General features: G+C 37.8%; 1 long non-coding RNA gene and 1 pseudogene across 2 annotated transcripts in view; one reads left to right on the top strand and one right to left on the bottom strand.

The window, feature by feature from the left end:
• The window catches only part of LOC148774975 (uncharacterized), a 30,345-nt gene extending 14,344 nt beyond the window's left edge, over positions 1-16,001 (bottom strand). The window contains exons 1-2 of one of the 2 annotated variants that reach the window (XR_016035199.1): positions 15,465-16,001; positions 5,909-6,203 (exon numbers count right to left, since the gene is read on the bottom strand). This is a non-coding gene — a long non-coding RNA (uncharacterized LOC148774975). The remainder of the gene's footprint in view (positions 1-5,908; positions 6,204-15,464) is intronic. The other variant, XR_016035200.1, reaches the window with a different exon arrangement.
• Positions 16,002-16,729: 728 nt separating this feature from the next.
• Positions 16,730-20,697, top strand: LOC129553095 (sorting nexin-13 pseudogene; annotated as a pseudogene).
• The last annotated feature ends 5,631 nt before the right edge of the window (positions 20,698-26,328 follow it).

The raw sequence follows: 26,328 nt of genomic DNA, 5'->3' as shown, positions 1-26,328 counted from the left end.
TTTATATGTAAATTCAGAGGTATCACCTCACACTGGTCAGGATGTCCAGCATCAAAAAGTCTACAAACAATAAACGCCGAAGAGAATGTGGAGAAAAGGGAGCCCTCTTACATTGTTGGTGGAAGTGTAAATTGGTACAGCCACTATGGTGAATAGTATGAAGGTTCCTTTAAAAACTAAAACTAGAGCTCCCATATGATCCTGAAATCCCACTTCTGGGCATATATCTGGAGAAAACCATAATTTGAAAAGTTACAAGCACCCCAATGTGCATTGCATCACTATTTACAATAGCCATGACATGGAAGCAGCCTAAGTGTTCATTTACAGATGAATGAATAGAGAAGATGTATATTTATACAATTGAATGTTTATACAATGGTAATTTATATCCATTGGGTATCCCACTGAGTGGGATATCACTCAGCCATAAAAAATGAAATAATGCTATTTGCAGCAACATGATGGACCCAGAGATTATCATACTAAGTGAAATAAACTAGACAAAGACAAATATATAGTATCATTTATATGTAAAATCTAAAAAAAAAAATAGATATCCATTTTTCATACCAAACTTTTCTGTTCTTTACATGAACTCTTTGCCAATATGAAAAGGCAAAGCAATATTGTCACTTTTTTGATTTCAGGCATTTCAGGAAAGGTCAGACTCATGTTCTCACAAGAGCACGTATGGCCTTTGAAATAAAATTCTGGCTCAGCTGGTTATTTAACCTCATAGAAGCTCAGTTGCCCCATTTTTAAAGCACAAATGCTAATAATGAGACTCACTAAGACAGTTAAATTATTAAGTTCCCGGCCTACTGGCTTTACATATGATCTTTCCTTTTCTCTATCACGTCTTCCTTTGCTGATTTTTTCTGTTTCCTCCTACCTCTCCTCTCCTCTCCTCTTTCCCTGCCTACTGGAGGAAGAAGTAACCCTTCTGTACTTAAAAGAACCATTTATACTCTGTGAACTTGAAGGCAAATTTTTATTTAACCGTAATTCATTAAATGTCATGATCTCTAATATTCCCTTGGGTTTCCTTTAGGGTGAAGCAAATCAGTATCTATGTGGTATTTAACAGTAGTTTGGGGGGTTCAAAATTTATGTACTTAACGTAAGAACCACAAGTAAATGACAAAATGCTAAATTAAATATAGACAATAATAGTACAAAAATAATTTCTGTGGTCAGGTGAGGAAGGATGAGAACAGATCCTACCTACCAGGTTGCGGTTAAAAGAATTGGGACTACCAGACAAAGACAGTCTTTTTGGAAAACCTGCTGATTTTGCATAAGAATGAGAGAGGCCATTTTCATGCAACTTATTTATATTGTCTCTGCATTAGACAAATGTCTAGTCTCATCTGTGTACCGTACTTATACCTAGAATAAGACAAAATACTGTTTTAAGTAAATGCTGGGTACTTTGAAAGAGGACATATTCATTTTCAAAGACTTTTCAAAAATTCTCTGAGAATGTAAATTTTTGCTCAATTTAAAATTTTCTTGATCTTACCAATTTGAGAACAAGATATTTACAAAATATCACATAATTAAGACATCTCTGTAGAGAAGAGAGCAAATCAAATACAATCTTAGAGAGAGAATTTCCTCAGTTTCAACATTCATTTCTCTGTTTTTCCTCCAAACTTCATGCTATTAGTCAAAACATGTCAGATTAAGATTAAACTTCTGCCTCTTGGGAAGCTTCTGCTGTGTCAAAAACATAATTGAAAATGGGAATGTGAATTTTGTGTTTTGTTAGCTTCTTATCCCTGCTATAAAAATTCTTGACTATTTCATCATATGTACAACTCCAAAGACAAATCATGCTTCTTCTGAGGAAAATTTACAGCTCCCAACTGCTGGAGAGTGTATGTCTTGGGGGGATAGTAAGAGATATGAAGGTACTAACCAGTTCTGAAAACACCTTGGTAAGAGTTTGAGATCTCAAAATAAGCAGACACCAAATGAACTGAAATCCCATTACTGGGAAAAACTAAAGCACACATATGTTCTCTACCAACCTGGACTAGTTTTCTTGAATATTCATTTTGTACCCCCAAACAATGGCAAATAGATGGGGGGAAAGGTGGAAACAGTGACAGATTTTATTTTGGGGGGCTTCAAAGTCACTGTGGACAGTGACTGCAGCCATGAAATTAAAAGACATTTGCTCCTTGGAAGGAAAGTGATGACAAGCCTAGAGAGCATATTAAAAGGCAGAGACATTCCTTTGCTGACAAAGGTCTGTCTAGTCAAAACCGTGGTTTTTCCAGTAGTCATGTACAGATGTGAGAGTTGAACCATAAAGAAGGCTGAGCAGCAAAGAACTGATGCTTTTGAATTGTAGTGCTGGAGAAGACTCTTTAGAGTCCCTTGGACTGCAAGGAGATCAAACTAGAAAAATGGTACTGAAGAATTTATTTACAGGGCAGCAATGGAGAAACAAACATAGAGAATAGACTTATGGACTTGGGAAGAGGGGAGGAGAGGTTGAGATGTATGGAAAGAGTAACATGGACACTTACATTACCATATGTAAAATAGTTAGCCAATGGGAATTTGCTGTATGGCTCGCGAAACTCAGACAGGGGCTCTGTATCAACCTAGAGGGGTGGGATGGGGAAGGAAATGGGAGGGAGGTTCAAAAGGGTATATACCTGTGGCTGATTCATGTTGAGGTTTGACAGAAAACAACAAAATTCTATAAAGCAATTATCCTTCAATAAATAAATAAGCAGACAATCCTAAAGGAAATATTCATTGGAAGGACTGATGCTTAAGCTGAAGTTCCATTACTTTGGCCACCTGACTCAAAGAGCCAACTCATTGGAAAAGACCCTGATGCTGGGGAAGTTTAAGGCAGGAGAAGGGGGAGACGTAGGATGAAGGAATTGAATGGCATCGCCAACTCAATGGAGGTGAATTTGAGCATACTCCAGGAGATGGTGAAGGACAAGGAAGCCTGGTGTGCTGCAGTTCATGGAGTCACAAAGAGTCCAACAAGACTTAGCAACTGAACAACAACCCCATACAATTAAAAACATAGAAAGCAATAGTGGCAGGAAGAAAACATATGTAATTTTTATTTACATCTCTATTTTATTTCTTGCCTTATGCTTTAACATTCAAGCATGTAGAGATTTATTTTGGAGCCCATACAGTGTGACCTGCAAGTCAGTTCTCAATGGGGCATTGAAACAGGATCCTATGATCCTATGTACATCATAAGAATACAAGGATGGGATATAATACAGAAAAAAAAAAAAGTTCCTCAAGATATCAGGGGACCCACCTAAACAGCTGTTTTTGACTTAAGGGTCATCAATCAGTTTTCTGGAATTGCAGCTCTCTTTTGTAATCTGAATCCGAACACAAATCATGGATGTGTCAGCACTTTGTTAATATTCTTTTGGTAGATGCGTGGCAGCATGTGGTGTCTGGCTAGCTTGGAGAGAAGCTAACGGCTACATTTCTCATTAAGTGGGTGCAACTCGACTTGCCACAGGGCTGGCAGGCATTTTAAAAGCTGAGTTACTTTCCTAACAAATGCCAGATGCCAGCTGGATTTATAAACATTTCAAATACATCTGTTTGAATTTGAAAATATTAATGTGCCATACTGGACACTTTGTGTTCTAACCATTTAGCTTTCCAAAGCTTCACACATGTGATTTAAGGAATGAATTCCTGAGATTCTGGTGTGGGTGAGGGGAGTGAGAACTGGGGGCGGGTTTTGGAGGGGTGTGGTTTGACAGGAATGGACCTGGTTTCTGCAAGTCAAAGGGGATAGGATGCAAAGAGTGTTTTCTTGTTTCTTTCTTTCTTATTTTTTTAAAGGTTGTTATTTTAAAGGGTGAGGAGGGCTTATCTTCCTGTTCTCTCAAAGCTAACTAGTAGTGGACTGTAATCCAGGAGATATTAGTTGAAGACTTCACTCTTACAAATTATGCAATCACCCTTACAAAGGCACTCAGCCTTTCTGGGCCTCAGTGTTTGTTCACATATGCAAAATGAGTACCTACATTTTCCTAATCTACATATAATCCAAAAATCTTAAGGATTAAACTGAGATAATACCAAAGATTTTATCACTCTGATGGTTCTCTGAAAAGCTTATGATGCCATGGTATTCTCTATAAATATCTATTTGCTTCCATTGTTATGTATGCTTTTAAATGTGTTATTTACATTGCTACCTTTTGATTTTAAATGGTTGCCAAGATGAAATAATGTATGAGCTCATCGCTGAACTAAATAGGTGCATTCTCTGGGCTTGTTTTTAATATGTGAAAAGAATTGAATAGACATTTAGAGTGGAATTTTACTGCATAGGGAAAGAGATCAGATATTTGTAGTTAAATTCTTCTTTATAAAATGGTACACTAGGTATTCCATATGTGGTACAGCATTTGAGGACATCAACTAAACTGTGGTTAAGTTCTGATTTTGCATTTTGTGATTGGGTAACCTTGAGAAATTAATTCATTTGAATACCCTGGGCCTCAGTCTTCATATCCATAAAGTAGGATTATGTTTCAAGGTTAAAAAGACATAATGGTTGTAAAGTTAACTCTGGGAGCTGGTGATGGACAGGGAGGCCTGGCGTGCTGTGATTCATGGGGTCGCAGAGTCAGACGCGACTGAGCGACTGAACTGAACTGAACTGAATGGTTGTAAAATAGCTGGTATTGTTCCTGGGTCCATAGAAAGCACACTATAAATACTAACTATTAACACTGGCTATTATTTAAAAGACTGTGTTCCCTTAAACTTTCAAAAAAACACTGATTGGGACCAACTGAATAAAATATATAATCAGCTTTATGGCTTTGGTGCAAAGAAAAAGAGAATTGATGCAAATTTAAATTGAACATTTTTCAATTTTGTTCATCTGCTTTGTTTAATTGTGTGCTTCAGGGTTTTGAAGATAAGCAGGGTATGATAACTGTATGAAGAAATTTAGCATGCCTGGGGATATGGCGTGAGAATCAGGGTCTTCATTATACAAGTGATGCTCTGATGGTCATTGAATTTCAGAGAAGAGACACCTAAGTCTGAATCAGCAGCACCATGAGACAAGAGTAGGAGATAAGTGTCCAGAAAGACTTTTTAAATTTGAAAATGCCTGAGCTGAGTCTCTGTGGGAGGGAGGACTAAGGTGATGATTTCTAGCAAAGAAATCGGATAAAACAAGATGCAGAGACCTGAAAAAGTATGGCAAGTCTATTAATATCAGTAGGTGTCTGAATGCCTTGTAGGAAAGATTGCTTTGGACATGTGGTAAGAGAATGGACTGTCCAGGAAAGAGCTATATAAAAGGATGTGAGTTCAGTCTTAAAAGCAGACCTTTGACAATATGAGTGAATGAATGAAGAGACGGGGGAGCATGGGCAGACTTAAAGCAACAAAACAAAATACAGACTCACTCAGGATGTTGTCTCTGTAGTCCAGGTGAAAATAAGGATGACGTGCATTGAGGTATTGACAGACAAAGGGAAGACAACCCCAGGAGAGAGAGATTAAAGTGGTGGAACCAACTGGCTTGTGAGGAAGAGAACAGGATAGAAGGTGGCTCACACGTTTCTGGGCTGGGTAACTCGGGGCACAAAATAGCGCAACCTGTCCCTTCACATCCTTCAAGAATATTTTTCTGTTTTCTTCTATCATCTCCTAAAGCTTTAAAAAAGCATTACGTCTTAAAGCAATTTCTGAGAAAATATTAGGTGTCAGTTTCAGAAATCTGAGTGACATCTTATTTCACCCATCCACTCTCAGGGATATTAGTACCTCTTCTCTCTACATTAAAATTCAATTTCATCATTCTTTCTATGTAAGATATACTTAAACCAAGTGTGATGTTTGAGGCAAAAACACATTTTTAAAAATACTTAACCTGCAGACGCGGGAGACGCCCGGCTCTGGCGCAACCGACCACGTGCAGAATTGTGGCTGAGATGACCTACCGGGCGCCCAGGGTTAGGGCGGTGGCCGAGAGGAGCTGTACCACATCCAGGAGGCGGTGGCTGCTTGGGCACCAGAGGGCCGAGAGGAGCTGATCCACATTCAAAGCAGGAGGGGCGGCCTTGAGGAGATACCCCTCGTCCAAGGTAAGGTACAGTGGCTGCGCCTTGCTGGAGCAGCTGGGAAGAGATACTCCACGACCAAGTGGAATATAAGAATCCAGTGTTCTGGGGAGGAAGGAACAAGATGGCGGAGGGATAAGACGGCGAGACCACTTTCTCCCCCACAAATTCATCAAAAGAACATTTGAACGCGGAGTAAAGTCCACAAAACAACTTCTGAATACTGGCAGAGGACATCAGGCTCCCAGAAAAGCAGCCCATTGTCTTCTAAAGGAGAGAGAAGAAATCCAGCTCCACCCGCCAGAACACCAACACATGCTTCCCTAACCAGGGAACCCGGACAAGTCACCCGTCCAACCCCACACACAGCGAAGAAACTACATAATAAAGAGAACTCCACAAACTGCAAGAAGAGGGAAAGGCCACCCCAAGCAAAGCAATATAAGCAAGATAAAGAGGCAGAGAAATACCCAGAAAGTAAAGGAACAAGATAATTGCCCACCAACACAAACAAAAGAAGAAGATATAGCGAATTTACCTGATAAAGAATTTCAAATTTTGATGGTGAAAATGATTCAAAATCTTGAAAGCAAAATGGAGTTACAGATAAATAAGCTGGAGAAAAGGATTGAGAAGATGGAAGAAAGATTTAATAAGGACTTAGAAGAAATAAAAAAGAGTCAGTATACAATGAATAATGCAATAGATGAGATCAGAAACACTCTGGAGGGAACAAACAGTAGAATAACAGAGGCAGAAGACAGGATAAGTGAACTAGAAGATAGAATTGTAGAAATAAATGAAACAGAGAGGAAAAAAGAAAAACGAATTAAAAGAAATGAGGACAATTTTAGAGACCTCTGGGACAATGTTAAACGCTCCAACATTTGAATCATAGGAGTCCCAGAAGAAGAAGACAAAAAGAAAGACCATGAGAGAATACTTGAGGAGATAATAGTTGAAAACCTCCCTAAAATGGGGAAAGAAATAATCACCCAAGTCCAAGAAACCCAGAGTCCCCAACAGGATAAACCCAAGGCGAAATACTCCAAGACACATATTAATCAAATTAACAAAGATCAAACACAAAGAACAAATATTAAAAGCAGCAAGGGAAAAGCAGCAAATAACACACAAGGGATTCCCATAAGGATAACAGCTGATCTTTCAACAGAAACTCTTCAGGCCAGAAGGGAGTGGCAAGACATACTTAAAGTGATGAAAGAAAATACCCTACAGCCCAGATTACTATACCCAGCAAGGATCTCATTCAAATATGAAGGAGAAATCAAAAGCTTTACAGACAAGCAAAAGCTGAGGGAATTCAGCATCACCAAACCAGCTCTCCAACAAATGCTAAAGGATCTTCTATAGACAGGAAACACAGAAAGAGTGTATAAACTTGAACCCAAAGCAATAAAGAAAATGGCTACGGGATCGTACTTATCAATAATTACCTTAAACGTAAATGGGTTGAAATTTTCAAAAAGGCTAGGAAACAATTCTCATAGCCATCAATAGTTCAGTGTTGAGTTCATGAATAGTTTTTAAAGTTTGGGACAAACTGTAGTATTTGCTATTTGAAGTACTATTTGTAATTGGCATATTACAATGTAACATTGGTCTTCATTTCCAACTTAAAACGCCTAAAAATGCCTAACAGGTTTTTAGATTTGTGAACTTTAGTTGAAATGTATTTTACGATGTTACTAAACCTGCAGAAGTATTGAAATATTTCAGAGAACTTATTCACTGTAATTTAATTTATTTTATTTATAAAAATTATGAACTGTAAAAAAAAAAAAAATACTTAACCTAAATTTAAGGATGTTGGTAAAAGCTTTCAGATCACCACACTGTAATACTTGACCTGAATCTCATTTCTGGACCTGAAGTCCATTTCTCTGGACTTCAGTTGCCTCATTTATAGAATAAGTATATGTTGGCTTAGAATTTTGTTCTTAATTATTGGAACATAGAGAATGGGCTTCCATTTCCAGAAAAATGAACATACCTATATATAAACAAATAACATTCAATTTCAGAGAGGACTCTGGATCTTTCTTGACGTCTGTTTATGAATCTCGAAATAAAAGCCTCAGTTACATGGTCTATGAAAGTCTTCCTAGCAATCTGTGCTAAGTAGAATATGTGTATGAAGAAGAAGCAGCCAAGGAATAGGAGCGAGTCAGAATGAATAGCGGAAACTATCGTCCTATTCCTATCATGTCATTACTATAATTGCCATGTCAATTGTTATTATCTTCACTATATATTTGCATTTATTATTGGGATTTTCCTTTCCTATAGATTCTGACCTCTTGCTGTGACCTTTCTCTATTTCACTTGGAAAAGATCCTTTAACATTTCTTTAAGGTAGGTTTAGTCTTGGTGAACTCTTAGCTTTTGCTTTTCTGAGAAGTTATTTATCTCTCTTTCAATTTTAAATGATAATCTTGCTGGGTATCCTATGTTACAGATATATTCCATTTCAGCTCATGTATTAAAATGCCACTGCCTTCTGGTTGGCCAAGTTTCTCCATAAAAATTGGCTAATGGCCTAATAAGAGCTCCCTTAATATGATTCTTTGCTTTTCTTCTGCTGCCTTTAGAATTCTAACGTTGGTCATTTTAATTATGATACGTCTTGGTGTGGGTCTCTTTGTTTGCGAGTCTGTGATTCCTGTACTTGCACACATGTTTCCTTCTTCAGGTTTGGGACACTCTCAGCTGTAATTTCAGCGAATATTTTGTTGACTCTTTTCTCTCTCTCTTTCCCTTCTGGGAGCCCTATAACTTTGATGTTGGTTTACTTGATGCCTCAGTGTCCCTTGGACTGTTCTCATTTTAAAATTAAAAGCTTCTGCACAGCAAAGGAAACTATAAGCAAGGTGAAAAGACCGCCTTCAGAATGGGAGAAAATAATAGCAAAGGAAGCAACTGACAAAGGATTAATCTCAAAAATGCACAAGCATCATGCAGCTCAATTCCAGAAAAATAAATGACCCAATCAAAAAATGGGCCAAAGGACTAAACAGACATTTCTCCAAAGAAGACATACAGATGGCTAACAAACACATGAAAAGATGCTCAACATCACTCATAATCAGAGAAATGCAAATCAAAACCACAATGAGGTACCATTTCACGCCGGTCAGAATGGCTGCTATCCAAACGCCTACAAGCAATAAATGCTGGAGAGGGTGTGGAGAAAAGGGAACCCTCTTACACTGTTGGTGGGAATGCAAACTAGTACAACCACTATGGAGAACAGTGTGGAGATTCCTTAAGAAACTGGAAATAGAACTGCCATACGACCCAGCAATCACACTCCTGAGCACACACACCGAGGAAACCAGAATTGAAAGAGACACACGTACTCCAATGTTCATCACAGCACTGTTTATAATAGCCAGGACATGGAAGCAACCTAGATGTCCATCTGCAGACGAATGGATAAGAAAGCTGTGGTACATTTACACAATGGAGTATTATTCAGCAATTAAAAAGCATGCATTTGAATCAGTTCTAATGAGGTGGATGAAACTGGAGCCTATTATACAGAGTGAAGTAAGCCAGAAAGAAAAACACCAATACAGTATACTAACGCATATATATGGAATTTAGAAAGATGATAATGATAACCCTGTATACGAGATAGCAAAAGAGACACAGATGTATAGAACAGTCTTTTGAACTCTGTGGGAGAGGGCGAGGGTGGGATGATTTGGGAGAACGGCATTGAAACATGTATATTATCATATGTGAAACGAATCGCCAGTCCAGGTTCAATGCATGATACAGGATGCTCGGGGCTGGTGTACTGGGATGAACCAGAGAGAAGTGATGAGGAGGGAGGTGGGGGGTGGTTCAAGATGGGGAACACATGTACACCCGGGGCAGATTTATGTCAATGTATGGCAAAACCAATACAATAATGTAAAGTAATCAGCCTCCAATTAAAATAAATAAATTTTTAAAAATTAAAAAAAATAAAATATAGTTGATTGACAAAACTAAATAAATAAAATTTGTATTTCTTTGGGCTGTTCTGATTGGATGATTTCCATTATTCTGTGTTTCAGGTCACTTATGCTTTCTTCTGTATCACCTTATCTGCTTTTAATGTCTTCTAGCATGTCTTTCATTTCAATTATTGTATTCTTCATTTCTGACTGGTTCTTTTTTGAATTTTCTAGTTCCTTGTTAAAATTCTTGCTGTGTTCATCTATTCTTTTCCCTGGTTCAGCTAGCATTCTTATTGAATTTGGCAGAAAGTTCATTCAGATTATTCCATAAAATGGGACAGAAAAATTCAAAGAACTTTTTGGCAACCCAGTATTATTAATGTTTTGAACTGTTTATCTGGTAAGTCGTTTATCTCTGTTTCATTAGTTTTTTTTTTTTTTCATTTATTCTTTATTTTGAAGCAAATTCCGCTCTCTTCTTATTTTGCTTAACTTTCTGTGATGTTAGGTGAAACAGTTACCTAGCTTAGTCTTGAAGGGGTGTCCTGGTGTGGCAGTGCCCCTGTACAGTCTGCATGTGCCCTGTGGCTTTGGCGGGAGAGCTGGATCTTAAGTGAGCTCTAGTCTGTCTTCCCACAGGTGTGCTTTCAGCTATCACATTGCTAGTAGATGGAAACGGGTATGGACGGACTAAAGCCACAGTCAAGGCTTCTCCTCTGCTCAGTGTCCAATACCACATTACTGGGGAGGGGGAGATGTGTTCAGGTACCAAGTTGCTGGAGCAAAAGCCCTGAGGGTTGAGTCCAAGCTGGTTCTGTTCTCTGTTAGTGTGTGTCATCACTACTTCCAGCATTAGCACCTCTGCCCTAGGGGGAGAGTCCTGGAGCTGGGGCCACAGTGGGCAGTGGGCATGATCTGGGGGCATGTGCTGGAGCTCTCATGAGAAATCAGTCAGAGTCCTAAGCAGTTTCTATTTGGTTCCTCCATTTTGTTTCTGGCGTAAGCAAGTATGCATGTACTCTTCACAAGCAGAGTCTAGATTTCTTATAGCCCTGCTATCAGTCGGTCCCACTGGTTTGCAAACCAGCTAAGGAGGCTCATCCTCCTGGTTTCCAATCCCAAGGCTGGTTGGAACTGCTCACTCCTCAGGGAGGATCTCTCAACCCAGGTAATCTCCTTCCTGCTCTGTGCCCCTCCTAGGGGCATGGGTCTTAACCCAATTGCTTCCCTTCCCTTCTGACCTGACTTTGTGTGAATCTTTGTTACAACCTTGGTTGCCTAAGAGATTTTCTACCAGACTGCAGCTTGCTTTCAGTGAGAATTGCTCCATATATATATGTAGTTTTGAAGTGTTCATGGCAGGAGGTGAGTTCAGCATCTTCGTACTTCACTGTCTTTATTTCTTCCTCGTTATCATCTTGATTTAATATAATAAATTTTAATACAAAGAGTACTATCAGGTTAACCTAAGTACTGGTGTCTCAGCCAGTTGCTTAAAGTGTCTTTTTTTTTTAACTTACCATCTTAAGGTAAAATCTATTTCATGTGTCTAAACGGAAACCTAATTAAACCAAACCAAACAGTTCTTTCCTTACCAACCAGAGAAAAGCGCATCTCTCCCCTTGAATCTGCATGTTATTTCAGTAAAATCTTTAACAAACGGATGCAGAAATACTTGTGGCGGGTTACACTGGTGAAGATATAGGGTGGGCCAGAAGAGTGTTTATGGGTAAAGAAAGATATTGAAAGGTGCTTTTACATTTTGTTTCCAGACTTAATTAATCTGTCCTTATGCATTATTATTTTAGTTGCACATATAGTTTGTAACTGTCAGATTGGAAAGATACCTTTGAGAATGGAATGCTAAGGAACTTTAAGATGGTTTTTATGAAGAGAAGATGGAGAAATTTAAAAATATGCCCTGCATCTACACTTGTGTTTTCATTACTGCATAACAAAATGACGATGCGCATTTATTTTTTTTCTCCAAAGCATAGAGCTATGAATCATTTTCCAACTTGGGAGTTTTCGAAATTGAACCAGTTTAAACAGCCCGTATCAAGTTCTTATTTGGTTATTTCTTTGGTAGACTACAGTTTTCATCTCTGTAAATCTAAAGTTAGTTGCAACTTTGATGTGATATTTAACTCTTGAATAAATGTTGTAAACAAATACAGTGACAGAATTATTTATGAATTTCAAAAGTTATATTTAGTGTAAGATTTCTACCATTTTAGTAAGTTTAACATACTGTGGTTTTTATTTTAAAATGGAAAATGTACTTGGTTTCTCAGGATTCCCAAGATTTAGAACAGTCCATGAATCAGCAAAACAAACAAGTAAGAAAAATCACTTATATGAAGAATACACAATCTATTTGAGAATATGAAAATCACCAAGAAAAATGTTTCTCAGAGACTCTTTATATCCAGTTATCCAAAATAAGCCATTTAAAACATTAACATTTCTTTATTCTAGGCACATTTGTGTTTGGTGTTGCAAATAGTAAAGGTGAAATTTTGCACATACCTGAATGCAATCAGGTATTCAGGAAGGGATAGGCTTAGAAGACTTGTACTGGAAGGAATAGACTTAGTGGTTAAGGTCTGCGAAGCCAAGTTGTGATATATTCACGCTGGCCACATCTCTTGCTGGTTGAGTGAAAACTGACAAGTACTTAATCTGAGCCTCAATTTTCTTAACTGTAAAATGGAGGTAAAATTGCCTCTTTTTTATGAGATTGTTTTGAAGATTAAATGAGATGACATGCATTACCCCTTCTAATGGTGCTATAGAACTCTAGGGCTTTCCTGGTGGTACAAGTGGTAAAGAATCCACCTGCCAGTGCAGGAGATGTATGTTCGATCCCAGGGACAGGAAGATCCCCTGGAGAAGAAAATGGCAATCTGCTCCAGTATTCTTGCCTGGGAAATTCCATGGACAGAAGAGCCTGGTGGGTTACAGTCCATGGGGTCACAAAAGAGTCAGACATGACTTAGCAATTAAACGACAACAACAAATAGGACTTGAATGTTATTGAAATGTTCTCCATTCCTCCTGTTCCTCTTATAATGTAAACACAGAGACTTTACTTATTTCATTCATCATAGCATTTCTTAGAACTTTGCATACACATTGGAAATATTGTTATAGATTTTGAGTCAATGGGCTATCCTTTAATACCAGGCTAAAAAGATTTTGTATTATTTTCTATAGCAATGAGAGCTACTGAAAGATTTTAACTGTGAAGAGAGGTAGATTGTGGTGGTAGTGAAATAAGAATCAAGGAATAGAAAGCTAACAGCATATTAAACACATGGTTGTAAGTTGAGTAGTGACCATTAGAGGGAGGAATAATTACTTAGCTGTGATTTCATACAACTTTAGATAAATAAAGGTGAGTTTCAACTGTCCTCACCCTGAGATAAATAACTCCACATTAGCCACTACAATACTGTAAAGTAATTAGCCTCCAATTAAAATAAATTAATTAAAAATAAAAGAGAATTCATTAGAAAAAAAAGTCTTGCCTTTTTGATTTAATACTTTATAAAGACCTCACCATTCCTAAAGTCTTTCACCCCAAAAGCTAAGCTCCCAAAACTTTTTAATTAGAACATAATCATGGTTGCATGGAAAGAACATGACTTGAACTGGGTAGAATCACCACTGATTCATCAGGCTTCCTACTTTTGAGGAATGGGGGACATGCTGAAGTGGCGTGGCTCTATGCATGTCGTGGTCTCTCTTTGGAAGTTTGCACATCCAGTCTGTTCCAGCTTGGTCCTTGTTTGGTTTGCATGTATGTGATCAAAGGACAAAGGGGCCATTTCCCACGTTGCTCATGCATCTGAGCCAAGGCTCCAGTGCCCTAGAGAATTCAACAGGAGCTCTGAATTTTGCAAAGTTTTGCCAAGTTCAGAACAAGAAGAAAAATGAGCCATGCTGAATACTTGACCTTCTTATTTCTGGAGTCACTCAGTGTAAGAGAAATATATGTAGTACTGCTTAGATTCAAAGCTAAAGGTTTTCAGCTATCACAGCAGATGTACACTGATACACAGCATCAGATCTTCCCTCTTCCTCTATTTGCCTGAATGGAGAGCAATTTGTCTTCGCTTTTCCTAGTTAACCATATGAGCAACACTCTTAGAAAACACCTTCTTTCACCAACTGTAGTATTGTCACTTTGAATTCTTTGTATCTTAACAAGGAGTTTTTAAAAAAGTCCACAATTCACTGTGTGTTTACTATCTCTTGTCACTCAATACTTTGTTGTTTCATTGGCATAAATAAGAGGTGGTTTCCTTCCCTGAGTTCACTTATGAAATCACGTTGGAAATGATTCTCCCACCACACAGGCATCTCCTGTCCATTGATACTTTGGTTTTTAAAAAGACTGATAGTGAAGCTGAAACTCCAATACTTTGGCCACCTGATGTGAAGACTGACTCACTGGAAAAGACCCTGATGCTGGGAAAGATTGAAGACAGGAGGAGAAGGGGACAGAGGATGAGATGATTGGATGGCGTTACTGACTCAATGGACATAAGTTTGAGTAAGATCAGAGAGTTGGTGATGGACACGGAAGCCTGGCGTGCTGCAGTCCATGGGGTCATAAAGAGTCGGACATGACTGAGCAACTGAAATGAACTGAGCTGAGCCTTGTCTCCTCATGCCCCTGCCTATCCAAATTAAATTTCATGGGACAGCCCCAAATCTCCTCCTCTCAAATTATCTTTTCTCCCTTGCCCTCCTGCTTCCATGATATGTATCAAAACAAAATGTTGATCTTAGTTCAATCCAACAGTCATCTGTTCCATGCTTGAGCTTTTCACCTGAGCAGCTGCCATTTCTGGAGATAATCTCACCAGTGTGCTGAGTGACCCTTCTTTAAACACATGACCTTAAATACTGGGTGGCCATTCAGCAATTTCTGAAAAGCCTACTGCAAGTATATATTTCCCACCTACATCATTATTTTTTATCCTTCTCAGCCTTTTGCTATCTTAAATCTTCAACATCTTTTTCTTCTCATTCAGTCTTGGAAGATGTTTAATAAATGAAAATGTTTGTTTTAATAACATAATTTTTAAAAATTTCTCTTTGAGACACATTGTAAATTTTATTCTGTATGCATTGACTCTATCAGAATGCCAAAGCACTCAGAAAATCATACATTCTAGTTGCAAACTAATGACAGTCAGTCATAGCATGAATTTTTCAGTAGGGCATTTGGTTATAAACCTGTTGTGACATACAGATGAAAACTACTCCCCTTCCTTCCACAAAATCTAGCCTCCTCTTGCATGCATGCTGCTTCTGCACTGTACATATACATGATGGACAATGCACCCGTTGTCAACTCGGTTAATCCCCTGATCTTAACCCCTCTCACCTGCTCATTGGCATCGTTCTGGCCATTGTCTCCCAGTCACCAATGTCTTCTGCACAGTCACTTTATCCTTTTCTGCTAAATCAATTATGTGGGCAAAGCTTTTAATGATTTCTTCTTTCTTGTTCTCACACAGTCTCCACCCAAAGCTACTTTCTATGCAGCCCTTAACAGAAAATGTCCTGGATGAGTCGTCTTCAGAAGCTTTTTTATTTTCTTTCTTCCATTCTTCCTTGCATGGCTTCAATTTGGAAGTGAAATGACGGAGTCCTATATAAACACTCAAGTCTTATATAAACTTATATAAATGTTAAACTTTTAATAAGTTTTGGATTTTGAAGACAGTCCTTCTTTGCTACCCAGCTCCTTACAATCCAGTGACACATCAGTATGAGGTTCTCAGCTCCTGAGTCAAGTTCTCACACTGCTTTGTGATTAGGGAGGAGGGAGCGTTTTGGAAGGGCTTGGCCACTGTCCTGTCATCCATGCTGTCTCCATCATGACATGAAATGACAGTGGAGGAAGTGGAGGAGGAGGACTTTTGGCTCCTTGTTTACTGGAAAGGGTGCTTTGGGAAGCTGAGTGATGTCCTGTGGTTTCTCTGTTCACGTGGCTGCATTATCAGCAAGGAACTTTGCCAAATAAAGATGTGACTCAGGAAAAAAATGCCTTTATACCCTCCATAAAAATTTTACTAGTGTACTTTCTCACCCCAAAGGATTGTTCCTTCATATTGAAAGGGTTAATGCAAAAAAGTTTATCTCATAGTGTGACAGAAGCTCTGTGATCTTAAATTGAACTTGACAAAGTTTTTAATAAGAATTAAATGAAAATTAAATTAGGAAAGTTTCACATTTAATGCCTTGATTTACTTGAAATTTTTTTCTATTTGTGAGTATACTACGGTATTTGAAGGAAATAAGACCATAAGCAAAGTAAACAGAACTTATCTACATTTGTTTCTCTATATTTCTGAAAATAATAGCCCAGATTCATACCCAGATATGTTCAGGCCCATATCTATCTGTATTTTTCAACATATTCCCTAACTCTGTAGATTTAGAAATATATAAATTATTTTTTGAACAAGAATAACTAATTCATCCTCCATCTAGTAGCTTGCATGCTAATGTACTTATGAGTTTTATTGATATTATAATTCCTCAAGGGGCTTAGTATAATATAACTCATAATTAGCTTATCAAAATAATATTTTATTTCAGTGTACTTTAACATATAATTCAGAACTCTGTCAATCCACAGATAAAATGGACCCTTATAATGTGTTTGATGAATTTTTAATAATTCTGGAAGACATTAACCTAGCAACAAATGCAGCTTCTCTTAGCAAACTGAAAGCTGATGGTAGCATCTGTGGAGTTTGTGACCTATTCTTTGCATGTAATCTATTTGACAGTTTACTTACTTGACCAGATAACTGTACACATCAGAGATCAACCTTTAAAAGTGAATTAAATATCATCATGTTATCTTTTATAAGTAAAAATACCCTTGCACAAAAATCCGGCCTTGGAAGATGTTTAATGATTGAAAATATTTGTTTCAATAATTTATAATTTTAAAAAATTCTCTTTGAGACACATCGTAAATTTTATTTTGTATGTATTGACTCTGTCAGAATGCCAAAGCACTCTCAGAAAGCCATACTTTCCAGTTGCAAACTAATGACAGTCAGTCATAGCATGAATTTTTCAATAGGTCATTTGGTCATAAATCTACACTGGCCAATATTCTGATAAATGTTTTATAGTTCTGAAAATAACTGAACCACACTGGAAAAAAATTTTAAGTGGGAAAAATTTAAGTATTAATAAGAAGGAGAAGCAGCTGGAAGGATTTTAAGTGTGCTCATCCACTTTGGAAAGCAGTTTTTAATTCTTAAACAAAATTAAATGCATGCAGTATTTCTTGTTATTAAGAAATTCTATTTCTGAGGATACACTCACAGCTGCTTATTTGCATTAGGATTTGAAGACAAAGATTCTGTAGCAGAACTGTCAGAATATTAAAAGAAATTGAAACAGAAAGCAAAATCCACAAAGACTTGAAAGAATAAATGAAGCATGAAATTTTGACTCATTATATTTAAAATTGAAATAGAAATATTACTCAGCAATGAATATGAATAAAACATAGCTACATTCAAGATTAAAATTTAATAACAGAACATATTTTAGAGTAAATGTGTTTGTTTTATAAGATTATATAGATTATAATTTGTTTACATGAATATTAAAATATGCAAAATGAAGAAGTGCCTTATTTGGGGATACAAACATACTTGCCAATATTCTAACAATAAGCGATTGTTATAAATGCAGAATTAAAAATAATGGAAGAAAGGAGGGAGAGTGAAACAAAATATTCAGGTGTCTATTGTGTTTTTACTTTATACCTTGTATATAGTTTGTAAATATTACCTTGTAGCTATTTTGTATTTAAGGTTTCCCAGGTGGTGCTGATGGTAAAGAACTCACCTGCCAAAATGCAGGAGATGTAAGAGATGTGGTTCAGTCCCTGGAGAAGGGCACAGCAGCCCACTCCAGTATTCTTGCCTGGAGAATCCCTTGGACAGAGGAGCCTGGAGGGCTGCAGTCCCTGGGGTCACAAAGAGTCAGACATAAATGAAATGACTTACAACACAGCACAGCACATTTTGTGTTTAAAAAAAATAAATTAGTCAAGTTTCTCCATTTAGGTTTGCAGTCTGAGCTTTCCTTAATCTCAAGGTTAAGGAAACATTTCCCTACTGCATAATTTGATCTCCTACACTTTCTGGTTTTCGGTCCTCTAGGCTGATGTTCAGCTGTTGCACGAACATCATCCAGAGATCAGGAGAACAGGGATTGGATTGTCTCCCATTGAGATGACTAGTTCCCCGATGCAGTGTTCTATTAATAGATTTCAAAGAACTGTCCAATAGTACAAGCTTACTCCCTAGTATTATCCTTTGCTTTTCCTTTCCATTACACAAGTTGACAATAGGATTGAAGTGGTAAGTCCCCAAATGTCGTTTTCTTCCGGGTGGGCCAACCAGATCAGGTCAGCTTAATGGGTTAGATTGTTCACTTGACCCATCACTATGTGCTGCAGGAAAAAAAAAAGCACCCGATGGAAAAGTGTGGAGGATGTGCAGGCAGCTACTTCTAATACTATTAATAGAAAAACAACTCATCGTGGGTGGAGTAGTAGATTGCCTCCTGTGCTGGACAAGTTGGATATTCTCAGGTCCCATTTCGCTCTGGACTCTGCTGTGTATTTATGTAGAACAGGAATCTGCAGATAGCCTTTACCAGCCTCCTATGAAAACTCAATTCATATTTGGTTCTGCAAATAAGAGGCACTAATGAGAAAAGGTAAAGGGACTGGATTACAGTATTGTGGTGGATACATTGAGAGTTGTGTGATTCTTGACCTCAAGAATCTGGTAGAGGTCATACCTTTGGTAGATCCCCACTTTGATGGATATGACCCCTCTTCAGCAATCCAGGAGTGACTGTGACAAATGACTCTAACAGCACAGCAGCAGGTGCAAGCTAAGGGGTTCTAGCCCAGTAGTTTTAGCAGCCTCACATCACGGTGTCATGCCATCTTCCTTTTGCTTCTGTCGCTTCCTCGTGTGGAAGTTGTGAGTCACTATGACAACAGCAGGTTTTCCATATCTTCTCACTGTTGAGATTGTGCCAGTGTACAGTGATGTCATATAATGGACATGTCTTGCCATGATCATTACAAACACCAGTGGCTGAAATGTAAGTGTGAAGTTGTACTGAATCAGCAGAAGATACTTTTGAAAGGTCATCTAAAGATAAACGTATGCTTCCTTTGAGTGAGTGAGTGAAGTTGCTCACTCTTTGCGACCCCATGGACTGTAGCCCACCAGGCTCCTCCATCCTTTAGGAGATCCTTAAAAGATTCTCCATCAGCATCATCCGATCCCCTGAAACTAGAGTATTTTAACATATCCAGTTCAGCTAACATGTGCACATAAAATGTAGTCTGGCAAAGGAAGGATAACTCTTTCATCTCAAGTACTCAGAAAGGCTCAACAAAAGATAACAGAAAAAGACAATCAAGTGAAAGGTACAGCAGAAGATCTTGTAGATACCTTCTTTGAAGCTGAAATGGAAAAGGACTTTTGTCATGGCCTACACACATTGGAGAAGGAAATGGCAACCCACTCCATTGTTCTTGCCTGGAGAATCCCAGGGACGGGGGAGCCTGGTGGGCTTCCGTCTATGGGATCAAACAGAGTCGGACACGACTGAAGTGACTTAGCAGCAGCAACTGTGCTGTGCACTTCTCTCAAAGATGAAGGATTCCTAAGGGCTTTGTGTGAAGCCTTACTGTATTTATTGCTACTTCCTGGAGATTTCCAGAAAAAGATCATGTGATCTTTGTCAGGAAAATCCTTGCATTGGAAATTCTTCTTCCATTAATAAATCAACTCAATGTCTTGATTATATTAATCAATATATCTTATGGTTGATCCATGATTCTGATTGAAACTATGAGGACTTTATGAACATCATTAAATTGAGTGACAATATTGGAGAGCTAGAAGCTGTCAGAAGTAAGGAAGTAGAAGAATTACAGTATCTTCAATCTCTAGATACAGCTGGTAATGATATCAACACCATGAAAAATCAAATAAATAGCTTATTATTTGTAAAGAAGTATGTGGTTCAAGAATACAATGGCTGCAGTCAGACAAAGAGTGAATGTTGAAACTGGCAGCAAGTGTTGGGAGACGTTGCATAGTTCCCTTGGACAGCATTCTTATAAGCAGTGTGAACTCCAATTTTTTTTTATAGATTACATGCAGCAAACTGGAGGTCAGGTACAACTCTTCTTCTGAATGACAGTGAAAGGATACCAGGTTATAGACCAGTAGCAGCTTGAAGTTTTATCAAGTTGTCAGAGAGATGGAAAATATCAAACCAACCACACCAAAGATTTTAAGTGCACCTTCTGTTGGAATTTATGAACAGTATTTAATAGAAAGGCATCTCCAAGAGTTACTGTTGATGATTATTTGGTGGGAAAGTTAGCAAACAGTTTGAATCATGAAGATCAAACCCATGAAATCTCTAATGACATTCAAAGGAAAGTTTATGAATTGATCCCACCTCCTTCTTTTTGTTCCTTACTCTTCCAAAACCTATGTAGCCAATTCCTTGTGTTAAATTCATGTTTTGAAACTATTACTGGGTAGGGAGAGGGTCAAAGAAGATCCTCCTTTGTCGACCTTGACTCTTGGTGTGGACACAAAGAAGAATCTGAGGTCTTACCTGTGGCAAAAACAAGTTTATTGAAAAATAACAGAAAGAGCAGAAAAAAACAGAGAGAACACCTCAAGGGAGAAGTGGACCCAGCCAAGAGAGGCACTGGCACAGGGATGATGAGGTAGGAGGTAAGGGGTTTTAAGGACAGGGCTTTTGCATATTCATACAGGTGGGCGTGAACTGACAGTTTTGATTGACAGTTGCAAGTTACTTCACCACAGGCTCCACTGTGCTTGTCTTTCCCATTTAGTCTGTTATAATCAGATGTATGGATGTATAGAATATTGATGAACGCTTAATGGGCTCCTGGCTGCCTAAGGTCACTTGAGGACACAGCTGTGCATCAAGGGCACAAGTGCCCAGTTGGAGAAACCCCTGTGGTTAGTTGTATGCCTGGGGCACATGGGCAGTAGTTGGATAAGTCTCTGTGATTATTTTGTAGCTTATCTGTGAGCTCTCCTGGGCCTTACAGGAGATTGTGAGTGTGTCTGGGCTGAGGTTTAGAGATCAGCTTGTATCCTTTTCCCACTAGGTCACTCCTCAGTTGCTCATGTCTAACTTCTTAACAGAAGTACTTGGTGTGTTTTCATTTTCCTTAACCAGGCTCAGGCAATGTCACTGACATTTTCCATTCCAGTTGGGCTGAGGCTCTTGCTGAACCACTTTGCCTGGGTCTGAGAAGTGAAGGCATCTGCCTGCAAGTGAGAATAGGGATTTGGGTGTAAAAAAAAACAACAACTAGAAACTAGAGAGTGCTTTGTGGATGTGTCCTTCTTAGTATCTCTTTACTGTATGTATCGTGAATTTCTAGGTCCCTTGGACTGCAAGGAGATCCAACCAGTCTGTTCTAAAGGAGATCAGTCCTGGGTGTTCACTGGAAGGACTGATGCTAAAGCTGAAACTCCAGTACTTTGGCCACCTCATGCAATGAGTTGACTCACTGGAAAAGACTCTGATGCTGGGAAGGGTTGGGGGCGGGAGGAGAAGGGGACAACAGAGAATGAGATGGCTGGATGGCATCACCGACTCTGTGGACATGAGTTTGAGTGAACTCCGGGAGTTGGTGATGGACAGGGAGGCCTGGAGTGCTGTGATTCATGGGGTCGCAAAGAGTCGGACACGACTGAGCGACTGAACTGAACTGAAGTGAAGAAGCCATATACACTATGACTGTATCTCCCAAAACAAATAGCAGCCAAATATTTGATGTAAGGTTGGTGTTAATTCTTACAGTATGAGGTTGAATTTTTTTAAAATTCAAAGAAATAACTTTCACAGAATGCTTATTTTCAATTCCATAAAACAGACATTTTGAATATAATGATGATTAAAATGATTAGAAGGCTTTTAAACTCTTCCTAAGCTAGATCTCTAGGCTTAATAATATTATTTGTGAAACTAAAGTCTGGTCATTATAATGGATTGGGCATTGAAAAATAGATTTCAAAATTTGACCATAAAAATGCATTATTTCTAGGCAAGAATCAATGATGTCTAAACTACCTCCCTCAGGAGACATTGACAATCAAGAATGAAATTAATAAATGATTGTCCTTATTTTTGAATAATCTAGGACTCTCTACTTTAGATTATTTTTAAAATCTAATTCCACTTAAGTTTGTAGGCATCAAACCCCTTCCTACTGTATGTAGTAGGGGTCTTACACACAAAGGGAGAGGCAAGTTCTAAAACTAATCCTTGAGTGTGACTTTCATTTCCTCTACTGTTTCCAACCTTAAAAATGTTCACATATCTTTCTATTTCTGCAGGAAAAGTGAGAATAGGGGAAATCATGACAGTGCTATTTGTGGGCAAGTTTTGGGAAAACATAAAAAACATGGGAGTTACTGAAGCTGGAACCTACTTGTCTACTCTTTTCACAGAACCATCTAAAAATAGCATTCATGACAACATATCTCCAAAGAGATGTATTAGTAAAGATGTTCTGGAATTCTATCCAAGTTCATGAGAATCTTTAAAGATGAGGGATTTCTGAACACAAATGCTTCTGAATTCCCAAACATTGTATTTGGAAACATTCAAGCTGTAAAAGTCAGAACTGTAAAAATAGTGACATGAAGTGAGGACCAATGGATAAAAAATAGCACAACTGGGATCAGAGGCAAGAAGCATCAGGAAGCAGAAGTACAGTTAAATAAGAAGAATCTCATTGTATACTTTAAATCAGTGGGGAACAGCCACTGAGAGCATTAAAACCTTCCATAGTGGTTACATTGTTCCTGTAAACCTGAGCAAACCCAAACTAAAGCCAATGAGAAAGATTTATCACTTTAGTTTCTGAGCATAGTAAACTGTGATATCACAGTTAAAATGTTTGGATATGAGCTAAATAGCATAAAAATTAAAATACTACACTTCTCCCATTCTCCCCATCTCCTACCCCCAAGACTCTTAGTTCTATGCTACCAGTGTGAGTTAATTCTTGCTGGGGATGACCAAGGAAGGTTCCAGAGAGGTGATTATATTTGAACGTGGTCTTTAAAAACATACAGAACTCGGGAAGTATGAGAAGAAGAAAAGGCAAATCAAGCAGCACACAGTTGAAGGAAAACCTAAGCAGTGCTGTTTTATGAAAAGATTCAGTACTTGTTTGGGAGATACAGGAAGTACCTGAAACAAGAGGAGAAAGAGGACAGAAAATATTTAACTTTTTATTTTGAGGGCAGGACATGGAATTGGGGACAAATCGATAAGGAATCTAAGGATCCCTGAAGAGTATGTCAGCAGTGAAAGAATGAAGAAATTCTGGTAGTCACGTTGAGTGTTAATATTTTAAGGTTAGGAACAAAAGTATCTGCTGTATTAGAAGGCACTACCTGGAGGGAAATATTCTAGATAAGTTACTTCTTTTATGGTCATGGTCACATGCTTTCTTTCTGAAGCAAGAAACATAATACGATGTAACCTAATGAGCACGAGAAGAATGCGGCCAAAACCAGAGAACTGAAATATTTGGCATCAACTGACTTGCCTGTCTGTATGGTTGGAATATTCTGGATTTATCCAAAGATAGAAGAAATGTTTTTGAAAGTAGACACGTAAAATCATCAGAAAATTTAGGTCGAATTATCAGAACTCATCAAAATCCCCTGTAGTTCAGATGGTAAAAAAATCTGCCTGCAATGCAGGAGACCCAGATTCAATCCCTTGGTTGGGGAGATCCCCTAGACAAGGGAATGGCAACCCACTCCAGTGTACTTGCCTAGAGAATTACATGGACACACCGTGGGGTTGCAAAGAGTCAGACATAACTGAGCAACTTTCATTTATTCATTCATCAAAACTCAAGGAGGGAAATGTTCTCTCAAATCAGACCCTATGCTTTAATTTTTTTAAATTTTATTTATTTATATATTTTTTAACACCAAAAACATTTTGTATTGGGGTATAACTAATTAACAGTGTCTTGATAGTTTCAGGTAAACAATGAAGGAACTCAGCCATACATACACATGTATCCATTCTGTCCCCCAACACTCCATCCCATCCAGGCTGGCACATAACATTAAGCAGAGTTCCATGTGGTATACAATAGGTTTTCGTCATTTATCCATTTTAAATATAGCAGAGTGTACATGACCTTCCCAATGATTACTGTACTCAGAATGCATATCTTGTTGCACATGTTTTCTTGAAGATAAGAATGGGGTATAAAGCCCCATTTTACATTCCAAGGCAATAGCGCTCTTTGTGAATTGCAATTTACCTTTTGTGGCCAATGGACTTCTACATTCTTAACTACAACCCAGACAAAGAAAGATCTCCACAGGTGAACTTTTTATCATATAATCTGAATGTTCCAGCATTTTAAAAAATCCTGGCATGTCATGAAAACAAAACACTCCTTCCACACCCTTTTCTGATTTTGATTTTCATTTAAATTCAGGATAAATTATCTTGGCAATCTGAAGGAATTGTACTCCCTCTCTCTTTGGATCAAAATAAGTACAAATCATTTCTTTTCCATGGAAAAAACCAACACAGGTTTTCCCCTCTTTTTAGCTGTTTGGCTTTGTTTTTTTTAAATAAAACATACTGTTTTTTACTAAAATTAGTGATTACTTATTATTGCATTGATTAAACGAATCAATCTGGCAGAAATCTAAGTAGGCTAAAAGCCAATTGAGTAAAAGCCAACATAACTGTGAATCATGTTTTTTTTTCCTGAGAAAAAGAAAAAACAATTGTGAAAAAATCATTCAATCTGAGGTGTTTTTTTTTTGTATTGGAAAAGAATCATTTTGTTTTCTCACTGAACCCTCTGTTTTAGCCTGTTCTCTCTACATTAGAGATACTTTTGTTTCATTTAATTCACATACACGCAGTCTAATTTATCTGTTATTTTCTTTTTAATGCCATACCCAGATAGGCCTGAATCCCGTCTATTTTCTGTACCATATTTTCCACTTGTATTTAAATGCTTTTTAAAATAGTAGTACAGGGTTAGGCTTTTATTTTTGGGTACGATTGGGCATAGAAAAATTCTTTTATAGATTCTTTGTATCGTTCTATTGTATCATATTCAATACAATTTATGTAATCAACTGAATGTTTTAACCACTAAATTTGAACTCATATAATGATGAAGTCTTTCTCAATTATATATATATATAAATATATATATATAGTTAAAAATGGCTCAGTTAAGCGGGAGTTATAAATTGTCATTTGACATTTTCACACCTCTTGTTTTGCTCTCAGGTTCTAGGCTGTCTAATTGGTTGTTAGAATCAAATTAGAAACATCATGGAAAACATTTTTCTATCTTGATAGTGGTTATATGAGTTCATAGGATCTTTCTCCAAGGCTAAAATTTAAATTAGAGGGCAGAAAGTCTTCATTAAATTATATTCCCAGAATTAGCAATTTAAGCTTTGCTATTATGCAAAATGCAGAGAAATAATTTAAAGAATTTTCTCATTTATTCCAAATTTGGTTGAGGGTATGAAAAGCCCTTGGTTAATTTTTTCAAGTCACTTACTTAAGCTCCATTCATTTTATTACTTTATATATATAAAGCCTTAATTAGCCATTAGAAATGACTACTACTATTAATTGTGCATAGACATGAATTAAAATGTACCTACAAGGAATATATAAGAGGTAGACAGAAGTATAAATGATTAGGGAAAGCTGTACTTGCATTTTGGTTAACCATTTTTCTACAGAATTAGAAACATTAATGTAATGAGATATTGAGTTTTTAGTCTGTTTATGAGTTACTCCCATATAAAAACATTAGCTTTATTCTAGTGTGAGAATAATGTAGATAAATTTATATAAGACTATTGACCAATTAAAAAAAAGATCTGCTGCTGCTAAGTCACTTCAGTCGTGTCCGACTCTGTGTGACCCCATAGACAGAAGCCCACCAGGCTCCCCCATTCCTGGGATTCTCCAGGCAAGAATACTGGAGTGGGTTGCCATTTCCTTCTCCAATGTGTGAAAGTGAAAAGTGAAAGTGAAGTCACTCAGTCATGTCCGACCCTTAGCGACCCCACGGACTGCAGCCAACCAGGCTCCTCCATCCATGGGATTTT

Source organism: Moschus berezovskii, chromosome 18, assembly GCF_049115385.1.
Source record: "Moschus berezovskii isolate FMDL1 chromosome 18, NW_MosBer_1.0, whole genome shotgun sequence".
Classification (NCBI taxonomy): domain Eukaryota; kingdom Metazoa; phylum Chordata; class Mammalia; order Artiodactyla; family Moschidae; genus Moschus; species Moschus berezovskii.
Note: the sequence above shows the minus strand (reverse complement) of the source record. Positions and strands in the feature narration are given on the sequence as shown.